This window comes from Nerophis lumbriciformis, linkage group LG21, assembly GCF_033978685.3.
Source record: "Nerophis lumbriciformis linkage group LG21, RoL_Nlum_v2.1, whole genome shotgun sequence".
In the NCBI taxonomy this organism is placed as follows: Eukaryota; Metazoa; Chordata; class Actinopteri; order Syngnathiformes; family Syngnathidae; genus Nerophis; species Nerophis lumbriciformis.
Genome location: NC_084568.2, coordinates 44,209,655 through 44,221,538, shown reverse-complemented (window position 1 = coordinate 44,221,538; position 11,884 = coordinate 44,209,655). Strand labels below are relative to the sequence as shown.

The window sequence follows — 11,884 nt, the reverse complement described above, 5'->3', positions numbered from 1 at the left end:
CCAAATTTTGAGCAGTCACTCACGAGTTCAAAGTACCAAATGAGGAGATTCTAAAAGAACAGACCGGTTTATGAAAGAGTCGATGGGGGAGGGGCACAGCTAAGAATACTTGAGTGAGATTCTGTGATCCAAATTCGAGATAGAGCTTTTTGATAATGATCATTTGTCAGAGTAAGGTTGTGTAATCAAAATTTGAGAATGAGCTTTGCCAATCAATCAAGAATATTTGCATTAAGTTCTGTGATCAAAATTCAGAAACAACCTTTAATAATTGATAAAGAATATGTGAGTGAGGTTGTGTGATCCAATTTGAGAATTAGCTTTGATAATAATGATTGAGAGCCTCTGGCCCTCTGTGGATCGTGGCCGCGGGGCCAAGTTGGCCTGGCCCCTTGGGGCCTCTGACCCTCTATGGATCGGGGCAAAGTTGGCATGACCCCTCGGGGCCTCTGGCCCTCTATGGATCGTGGCCGCGGGGCCAAGTTGGCCTGACCCCTTGGGGCCTCAGGCCCTCTGTGGGTCGCGGCCGCGGGGCCAAGTTGACCTGGCCCGTTGGGGCCTCTTACCCTCTATGGATCGTGGCCGCGGGGCCAAGTTGACCTGGCCCCTTGGGGCCTCTGGCCTTCTGTGGGTCGCAGCCGCGGGGCCAAGTTGGCCTGGCCCTTTGGGGCCTATGACCCTCTGTGGGTCGTGGCCGCGGGGCCAAGTTGACCTGGCCCCTTGGGGCCTCTGACCGTCTATGGATCATGGCCGCGGGGCCATGTTGGCCTGGCCCCTTGGGGCCTCTGGGCCTCTGTGGGTCGCGGCCGCGGGGCCAAGTTGACCTGGCCCCTTGGGGCCTCTGACCCTCTATGGATAATGGCCGCGGGGCCAAGTTGGCCTGGCCCCTTGGGGCCTAAGATTATTATTTTTGCAAAAGTAGTTTTGCAAGCGTCGCGGCCGCGGGGCCAAGTTGGCCTGGCCCCTTGGGGCCTCTGGCCCCCTGGGCCTGGGCCCGGTAGGCCCGTTCATTAATCCACCTATGGCTACATCTGTAAGTGCAAGTTAAAACTCTACTATGCAAAGCCAAAGCCATTTATCAACAACACCCAAAAACACTTGGCTGGGCCCGAGCTCATCTAAGATGGACTGATGCAAAGTGGATAAGTGTTCTGTGGTCTGACGAGTCCACATTTCAAATTGTTTTTGGAAACTGTGGATGTCGTGTCCTCCGGACCAAAGAGGAAAAGATCCATCCGGATTGTTCTAGGGTGAAAGTGTAAAAGGCAGCATGTGTGATGGTATGGGGGTGTATTAGTGCCCAAGACATGGGTAACTTACACATCTGTGAAGGCGCCATTAATGCTGAAAGGTACATACAGGTTTTAGAGCAACATATGTTACCATCCAAGCAACGTTATCATGGACGCCCCTGCTTATTTCAGCAAGACAAAGCCAAGCCATGTGTTACATCAACGTGGCTTCATAGTAAAAGAGTGCGGGTACTAGACTGGCCTGCCTGTAGTCCAGACATTGAAAATGTGTGAAGGCTAAAATATGAGAAGGGAGACTGTTGAACAACTTAAGCTGTACATCAAGCAAGAATGGGAAAGAATTCCACTTCAAAAATGTGTCTCCTCAGTTCCCAAACCTTTACTGAGTGTTGTTAAAAGGAAAGGCCATGTAACACAGTGGTAAAAATGCCATGTGTTGCTGCCATTAAATTCAAAAATGATGATTATTTAGTTTGTCAGTGTGAACATGAAATATCTTGTCTTTGCAGTCTATTCAATTGAATATAAGTTGAAAAGGATTTGTTGTATTGTCTTTTTGTTTACCATTTACACAACGTGACAACTTCACTGCTTTTGTACTTTGTACATATATACATACATGTATACACATACAGTATATGCATGTATTAATATATACATACTATTACATTTTGGAAAAGAAAGAACATCTATTTTTCAAATATGAATGTGGGCTGCCATGAATTGTAAGAAATCTCCTGATGAGCGACCATCTTCATCCTGCCTCCTCTACCTCTCCTAGCTGCTTGCCCACGCTGCACCACCACCTTCTCTGCCTCCATCCATGCTTCCAAGGTGCCAGCACAGGCAGAGCGTACTAAGTACTAAGTACTAAGTACTAAGTGCTTGGCGGGGGTGCTGCGAGACTGTAGGAGGGGATGGGAGAGAACACATGGTGCTGTCAAGGACAGAAATAGGCACATGAGTAGGAGGAAGGCAGGTGAAGGTGATGCTTTATGTGGAGCAAATGTTTGAAAATACTCTTGCTAAGTTTTGTGTTGAGAGGCGTACCTTTGATGCCAGTAGGCTAACATTTAGGGTCATGTGGGCCCATTGACCTTGCAGACAGACTGACCCCACCAAACACCACCAAAACCTACAAGATACAAGAAAAAAGGCCAACATGTGAATTACATGTGTAAATGGAGGTGTGGTGCATCCCAGAGTGCTGATGTAACCCCATGGGCCAATCAGAAACAAGATGTAACCCCATGGGCCAATCAGAAACAAGATGTAACCCCATGGGCCAATCAGAAACAAAATGTAGCCCCATGGGCCAATCAGAAACAAGATGTAACCCCATGGGCCAATCAGAAACAAGATGTAACCCCCATGGGCCAATCAGAAACAAGCTATAACCCCATGGGCCAATCAGAAACAAGCTATAACCCCATGGGCCAATCAGAAATGAGATGTAACCCCATGGGCCAATCAGAAACAAAATGTAATCCCATGGGCCAATCAGAAACAAGATGTAACCCCATGGGCCAATCAGAAACAAGATGTAACCCCATGGGCCAATCAGAAACAAGATGTAACCCCCATGGGCCAATCAGAAACAAGATGTAACCCCATGGACCAATCAGAAACAAAATGTAACCCCATGGGCCAATCAGAAACAAAATGTAACCCCATGGGCCAATCAGAAACAAGATGTAACCCCATGGGCCAATCAGAAACAAGATGTAACCCCATGGGCCAATCAGAAACAAGATGTAACCCCATGTCTATGCGATGTTGCAGATTCTTGTCAACCAAGACAGCCCCACAGCATCCAGAGCCTTAAGGAACTCCGGGCGGTTCTCATCTTGGGCCTTGCCACTGAGGAGCTTTTTAACTACCTCGGCAACCTCAGCTCCAGAAATAGGAGAGCCCACCACAGACTCCCCAGGCACTGCTTCCTCATAGGAAGACGTGTTGGTGGGGTTGAGGAGGTTTTCAAAGTATTCCCTCCACCGATCTACAACATCCGCAGTCGAGGTCAGCAGAACACCATCCCCACCATACACGGTGTTGACAGTGCACTGCTTCCCCTTCCTGAGGCGGCGGATGGTGGTCCAGAATCGCTTCGTAGCCGTCCGGAAGTCGTTTTCCATGGCTTCCCTGAACTCCTCCCATGTCCGAGTTTTTGGCTCTGCGACCGCTGAAGCCGCACACCGCTTGGCCTGTCGGTACCTGTCTGCTGCCTCAGGAGTCCTGTGAGCTAAAAGAACCCGATAGGACTCTTTCTTCAGCTTGACGGCTTCTAGGATTACCCCCACGACAGGCACCAACCACCTTGCGGCCACAGCTCCAATCAGCCGCCTCGACAATAGAAGTACGGAACATGGTCCACTCGGACTCAATGTCCAGCACCTCCCTCGTGACATGTTCAAAGTTCTTCCGGAGGTGGGAATTGAAAGTCTCTCTGACAGGAGACTCTGCCAGACGTTCCCAGCAGACCCTCACAATGCATTTGGGCCTGCCAGGTCTGGCCGGCATCCTCCCCCACCAACTCCGCAGCCAACTCACCACCAGGTGGTGATCGGTAGAAAACTCCGCCCTTCTCTTCACCCGAGTGTCCAAAACATGAGACCGCAAATCTGATGACACAACTACAAAGTCCATCATGGAACTTTGCTAGCTTATGTAGCCAAGGATCAGACCGCCAAGTGCGATGCCTTCGACTACCGCCCAGCTCACATTGCAGCCGAGTGGTGAGCCCATTGGAGGGGGGACCTACGTTGCCTCTTCGGGCTGTGCCCGGCCGGGCCCCATGGGGACAGGTGGGGACACCATGGCGAGAGCCTGGTCCAGAGGAGAGCCCCGGTGACTTGCGTCCGGGCAGGGGAGATCTGAGTCCTTTGTTCTTCTTTTTCATGGAGGTCTTGGCGCTGCTCTTTGTCTGATCCCTCACCTAGGACCTGTTTGTCTTGGGAGACCCTACCAGGCGGCATAGAAGCCCCCGGACATCACACCGCCTAGGATCATTGGGACACGCAAACTCCTTTACCACATTAAGGTGGCAGCTCAGAGAGGAGACACTTTATTTTGTAAAAAAAAATTAAATGAAATTAAAAAAACTTTATTTAAATTTGAATTCACATCATTGGGAAAGATAATGTTCCACACATCATTATTTTAGTGCAAAATAATAAATTGAACATGAATAATCCTGGTACAGGATTTGAAGCCAGGAGGATTGTTTACCCGCCCAGCACTAATGCCGACACAAGGGTCAATGAGGGGAGTTTTTTGATCAGTGAGAGAGCAGGAAGGGGCTTGTAATAAATATCATATGATGTCATTCATTTACTTTTACGTCAGCAAAATTATGAATGATGGATTATTAATATCTGATGCTTTTCATTACTTTCATGCATTTTCAAAGTCACACTTCAGAAAATAAACTTGAAATAGACTGAAAGGACACAAACTTGAAGGATTTGATGTATATTTCATTATTTAAAGGCATGTCTGCCTCACAAAGAAATAAATAATAATAATGGGAAAAAAAGGCTAAAATAAAAGCAAACACTTTATTTGAGAAAAAAAAAATCAAATAGATTTAATAAATGTTGCTTTAATACTTTTTTAACCAAACTTTAAAATATTTTGCGTGTTAGTGACGCGCTCCCAATTAAATATTAATCACTCTCTATTTGATCCTTTGTCAGTCATGTGACTTTCACACACACACAGGTTGGCAACATCGCCTCCAACACACAACATCGCCACACAACATAGCCTCCAACACACAACATCGCCTCCACCACACAACATCGCCTCCACCACACAACATCGCCTCCACCACACAACATACTCCACCACACAACATAGCCTCCACCACACAACATCGCCTCCACCACACAACATCGCCTCCACCACACAACATCGCCTCCACCACACAACATAGCCTCCACCACACAACATCGCCTCCACCACACAACATAGCCTCCACCACACAACATCGCCTCCACCACACAACATAGCCTCCACCACACATCGCCTCCACCACACAACATCGCCTCCACCACACAACATAGCCTCCACCACACAACATCGCCTCCACCACACAACATCGCCTCCACCACACAACATCGCCTCCACCACACAACATCGCCTCCACCACACAACATAGCCTCCACCACACAACATCGCCTCCACCACACAACATCGCCTCCACCACACAACATAGCCTCCACCACACAACATCGCCTCCACCACACAACATCGCCTCCACCACACAACATAGCCTCCACCACACAACATAGCCTCCACCACACAACATCGCCTCCACCACACAACATCGCCTCCACCACACAACATAGCCTCCACCACACAACATCGCCTCCACCACACAACATGTACGTATGTGGGGGGGGGGAGGGAGGGGGTGTGGTGAGGGCCTTTGTGAGTGGGAGTGGGCTTGTATTGTTGTGAGTGGGAGTGGGCTTGTACTTGTCCTGGACAACAGCTGCTGTGCAGAGAGGAAGAGGAAGAGGAGGAGGAAGAGGAGGAGGAGGAGGAGGCAGAGCGTGTCTTCAGTCCACAGCAGAGTTCCTCGCTGCAGGATCAAATATTTCCTCCCAGCAGAACACACACAAGGGATTTCTTTTTTCTTTAAACCGCCGACATTGCTGCTCGTCCTCACCCCGCTTCCCTTTTTTTTTACCCTTTGTCCTCCTCCTTTGTCCCCCCCCCTCGTCCCTCCCTCGTCCCCCCCTCCCCAGCCCCCCCTCAGCCCCTGCATCCACCTCAGCGAGAGAAGGCGCCATCGTCATCCTGCAGCCGGTAAGCTAACTCCACTCCTTCATCCACGCAGGGAGGTGATGGACACGGGCTGGTCCTCCTCTCCTGTATGATGCTGCATCCACACAGGGAGGTGATGGACACGGGCTGGTCCTCCTCTCCTGCATGATGCTGCATCCACACAGGGAGGTGATGGACACGGGCTGGTCCTCCTCTCCTGCATGATGCTGCATCCACACAGGGAGGTGATGGACACGGGCTGGTCCTCCTCTCGGTCATGATGCTGCATCCACACAGGGAGGTGATGGACACGGGCTGGTCCTCCTCTCCTGCATGATGCTGCATCCACACAGGGAGGTGATGGACACGGGCTGGTCCTCCTCTCCTGCATGATGCTGCATCCATGCAGGAGAGGAGGACCAGCCCGTGTCCATCACCTCCCTGCATGATGCTGCATCCACGCAGGGAGGTGATGGACACGGGCTGGTCCTCCTCTCTCGGTCATGACTGGCGGTCCGCAGCCATCAATGAATGTTGTCTTCCCACGCTACGTGGGTGACCTCGCCGCTTGCATTGGTGGGAAACAAAAGCATTGCTAATGGAGGGAGGAGAGAGGAGGGAGGAGGGATGATTGACACGTCTGCGATGACCAGGATGTCCGCTATCGGTTCCTGTTATCGCAGTCACCATGACTACCCGGCTCAGGTGTCCCGCCAAAGACAAGGAGCGCCGTCATGTTGGGTCCAGGAAGAAACATCCCCCCTTCATTTTGACTCCACTGTTGCTAGGATACGCCCTCTACACGTCACCACGTCTCATTGGCTGGCAGAGATGATGCAAGACTCCCTCACCCTCAATCTGTCCTGAGCGCCCATAGAAACATCACCAAGATCATCACATTTATTTGTGTTCCTCTCAGTCCGCCATAGAAACATCACCAAGATCATCACATTTATTTGTGTTCCTCTCAGTCCGCCATAGAAACATCACCAAGATCGTCACATTTATTTGTGTTCCTCTCAGTCCGCCATAGAAACATCACCAAGATCATCACATTTATTTGTGTTCCTCTCAGTCCGCCATAGAAACATCACCAAGATCGTCACATTTATTTGTGTTCCTCTCAGTCCGCCATAGAAACATCACCAAGATCGTCACATTTATTTGTGTTCCTCTCAGTCCGCCATAGAACCATCACCAAGATCGTCACATTTGTGTTCCTCTCAGTCCGCCATAGAAACATCACCAAGATCATCACATTTATTTGTGTTCCTCTCAGTCCGCCATAGAACCATCACCAAGATCGTCACATTTATTTGTGTTCCTCTCAGTCCACCATAGAAACATCACCAAGATCATCACATTTATTTGTGTTCCTCTTAGTCCGCCATAGAAACATCACCAAGATCGTCACATTTATTTGTGTTCCTCTCAGTCCACCATAGAAACATCACCAAGATCGTCACATTTATTTGTGTTCCTCTCAGTCCGCCATAGAAACATCACAAGATCATCACATTTATTTGTGTTCCTCTCAGTCCGCCATAGAAACATCACAAGATCATCACATTTATTTGTGTTCCTCTCAGTCCGCCATAGAAACATCACAAGATCATCACATTTATTTGTGTTCCTCTCAGTCCGCCATAGAAACATCTCCTGGCCCAGCAAGTAGCCCCTTGATGACGAGACACCATGTTGTGGGAGTTGCATCATCTTCTATTAGAGATCGACTAATTATCGGCGCTGATATTTGGCATTTTGATGTGTATCATCTTTTTTTTTATCTGTATCCATTTTTTTGGACAGAATCATCAGATATGATAGCAGTATTTAAAAAATACTTAGTAAAGTACATAGTACTGCAATAATCCCCACTGCTCAAGCACCGCCCCTTTTGTCTTTATTGCTGGGCTCCAATTTTTTTTTTTTTTTTACTTATTTTGTAATAAAAATGACAATATATGTTGTGATATCTGTCAGTGACCATTCTTCTCTGCTCTGCACCGCTGCTCTTACCGAGGCCACGCCCCTCCTTTAACTTGCAATTGTTGCCGGTAAATCCAGGTTTTGTCCTTCTATCCTGGAGTCAGAGTCACATGGACAACTAAACAACTAAACAACTAAACAACTAAACAACTAAACGTGTGCGGTCGTTCGTTTGCCTGAGGAAATAAACCTAAATAATATGTTTACATATATATACTCCAGCTCATAAACATGCTTTTATTTTGTCAAAGTAGTATATACAAACCCCGTTTCCATATGAGTTGGGAAATTGTGTTAGATGTAAATATAAACGGAATACAATGATTTGCAAATCCTTTTCAAGCCATATTCAGTTGAATATGCTACAAAGACAACATATTTGATGTTCAAACTCATAAACTTTATTTTTTTTTGAAAATAATCATTAACTTAGAATTTCATGGCTGCAACACGTGCCAAAGTAGTTGGGAAAGGGCATGTTCACCACTGTGTTACATGGCCTTTCCTTTTAACAACACTCAATAAAGGTTTGGGAACTGAGGAGACACATTTTTGAAGCTTCTCAGGTGGAATTCTTTGCCATTCTTGCTTGATGTACAGCTTAAGTTGTTCAACAGTCCGGGGGTCTCCCTTCTGCTATTTTAGACTTCACATTTTCAATGGGAGACAGGTCTGGACTACAGGCAGGCCAGTCTAGTACCAGCACTCTTTTACTATGAAGCCACGTTGATGTAACACGTGGCTTGGCATTGTCTTGCTGAAATAAGCAGGGGCGTCCATGGTAACGTTGCTTGGATGGCAACATATGTTGCTCCAAAAGCTGTATGTACCTTTCAGCATTAATGGTGCCTTCACAGATGTGTAAGTTACCCATGTCTTGGCCACTAATACACCCCCATACCATCACACATGCTGCCTTTTACACTTTGCGCCTAGAACAATCCGGATGTTTTTTTTCCTCTTTGGTCCGGAGGACACGACGTCCACAGTTTCCAAAAACTATTTGAAATGTGGACTCGTCAGACCACAGAACACTTTTCCACTTTGTATCAGTCCATCTTAGATGAGCTCAGGCTCAGCGAAGCCGATGGCATTTCTGGGTGTTGTTGATAAACGGTTTTCACCTTGCATAGGAGAGTTTTACTTGCACTTACAGATGTAGCAACCAACTGTAGTTACTGACAGTGGGTTTCTGAAGTGTTCCTGAGCCCATGTGGTGATATCCTTTACACACTTATGTCGCTTGTTGATGCAGTACAGCCTGAGGGATGGAAGGTCACGGGCTTAGCTGCTTACGTGCAGTGATTTCTCCACATTCTCTGAACCCTTTGATGATATTACGGAGCGTAGATGGTGAAATCCCTAAATTCCTTGCAATAGCTGCTTGAGAAAGGTTTTTCTTAAACTGTTCAACAATTTGCTCACGCATTTGTTGACAAAGTGGTGACCCTCGCCCCATCCTTGTTTGTGAATGACTGAGCATTTCATGGAATCTACTTTTATACCCAATCATGGCACCCACCTGTTCCCAATTAGCCTGCACACCTGTGGGATGTTCCAAATAAGTGTTTGATGAGCATTCCTCAACTTTATCAGTATTTATTGCCACCTTTCCCAACTTCTTTGTCACGTGTTGCTGCCATCAAATTCTAAAGTTAATGATTATTTGCAAAAAACAAAATAAAGTTTATGAGTTTGAACATCAAATATGTTGTCTTTGTAGCATATTCAACTGAATATGGCTTGAAAAGGATTTGCAAATCATTGTATTCCGTTTATATTTACATCCAACACAATTTGTATAATAATATTCTGTCAAAGTAGTCTACATAATAATAGTTTGATGCACACAAGCTGGAGACTCCTGCAGTGTTTAGTGACCAACAGGCGGTGAAATATGTGTCAGAAAATACACAAAAATAAACGTATTAGCCTCATTTTGCCAAAATCCTCATGAGCTTTGGAGCAATGATGACTTGATGAAGTGTGATGTCTCCAATGTATTGGAACCACTGCACTATATATCTCCCTGCTTTGACTTTTTGAGGTTGTTTTCACAACACTCAGTTTAGGTTTTTCAGGTACCCTGCTATTTGTGACTTGTCTGAGGTTAGTTTCTCCTCTACTGTTGACCAGTTCCTGTCTGAATGTAAGAGGGTGAGGTATCTGTACTGCCTTGATGTTGTGGAGGGCAGATCGCCGATGTATAGGTTGAAGAGCAATGGGGCCAGTACTGATCCTTGGGGGACTCCATTTTTGAGGTGCCGTGGGCGGCTGGCCTGTCCATCGCTTGTCTTCAGTATGAAGCTGCAGTTGGAGAGGATAGTACATATAAACCGTACTCGATGGCGGTCTGGAACACTCCAGAGGAGTTCCAAGATAAGGCCCTGGTGCCAGACGGTGTCATAAGCCGCAGTGAGGTCCACCAGAACAACGCCCGCTTTGCGACATGTTTTGAAGCTGTCTTCCATGTTGTTCGTCAGCTTTACAATCTGGTGGACCGTGCTGTGTCAGCAGCGGAATCATGCTTGTTGGTCAGGTAGTTGGGGGTCTCTGGTGTGGTCCAGGCGGGCCAGGAGGAGTCGCTCCAGGACCTTGAATGAGACGCAGAGAAGTGAGATTGGTAGTTCTTGGGGTTGTTCGTTGGTTTGTTGGGTTTTGGTAAGGCAATGATTGTTGCCCTTCGCCAGATCTTGGGTATTGCTAGTCTGTTGAGGCAGGAAGAATAAAACTCTTTGAGCCAGTTCTGACAGTTTTGGCCACAGTGTAGCAAGAAGTGAAGTGAAGTGAATAGTATTTATATAGCGCTTTTCTCTAGTGACTCAAAGCGCTTTTACATAGAGAATTCTGGTGGGATGTTGTCTGGCCCCTGGCCTTTCCCGCTCTGCAGTTGTCCGATGGCAGTGGAGAGCTCTTCACATGTGAAGGGTGTCTGCTCCTGGGTCTTGCCAGAGGTTTTTGTGGTTTCTTGCTTGACGGAAGGAGTTCTTGCTTGACGGAAGGAGTTCTTGTTTGACAGAAGGAGTTCTTGCTTGACGGAAGGAGTTCTTGCTTGACGGAAGGAGTTCTTGCTTGACGGAAGGAGTTCTTGTTTGACGGAAGGAGTGTGGTCTTTTGCTTTGTCCAAGAATCGGCCATTTGCAAGAAGTTGTTGAGCAATTGAATGGTCTGATACAAAGCATTGTGTTGGTCTGGAGCTTCTGCCTGTGAGGCCATTGAAGGTCTTCCAGGCCAGTCTGCTAGTGGGTGAAGTTGATGCCTTGGAATGTTTCCTCCCATCCATCCCGATGCTTTTGAGGCTGCCTCTTCCCCGGGTTCAGCATGCAGGTATTCATCGTAGTGTGTGTCACACTCCCCGTCCCAGTTTGGGTATATACCCACGGCAGAAGCCACGAGGGATGGCCTTATTTGCTGCCCTGATGGGGCAAGTGTGTTTGTGTATAGTATCTCCAGTAGTGTGTAAGTGTGTTTGTGTATAGTATCTCCAGTAGTGTGTAAGTGTGTTTGTGTATACTATGTCCAGTAGTGTGTTTGTGTATAGTATCTCCAGTAGTGTGTTTGTGTATAGTATCTCCAGTAGTGTGTAAGTGTGTTTGTGTATAGTATCTCCAGTAGTGTGTAAGTGTGTTTGTGTATAGTATCTCCAGTAGTGTGTAAGTGTGTTTGTGTATAGTATCTCCAGTAGTGTTTGTGTATAGTATCTCCAGTAGTGTGTAAGTGTGTTTGTGTATAGTATCTCCAGTAGTGTTTGTGTATAGTATCTCCAGTAGTGTGTAAGTGTGTTTGTGTATAGTATCTCCAGTAGTGTGTAAGTGTGTTTGTGTATAGTATCTCCAATAGTGTGTAAGTGTGTTTGTGTATAGTATCTCCAG

The 11,884-nt window shown here is 47.1% G+C and overlaps 1 protein-coding gene across 1 annotated transcript in view; it reads left to right on the top strand.

The window, feature by feature from the left end:
• Positions 1-5,749: 5,749 nt before the first annotated feature.
• fam49al (family with sequence similarity 49 member A, like) overlaps positions 5,750-11,884 on the top strand; it is a 36,385-nt gene continuing 30,250 nt past the window's right edge. Inside the window, exon 1 of the mRNA XM_061982316.2 lies at positions 5,750-6,065. The gene's annotated coding sequence lies outside the window, so the exon portion shown is untranslated. The remainder of the gene's footprint in view (positions 6,066-11,884) is intronic.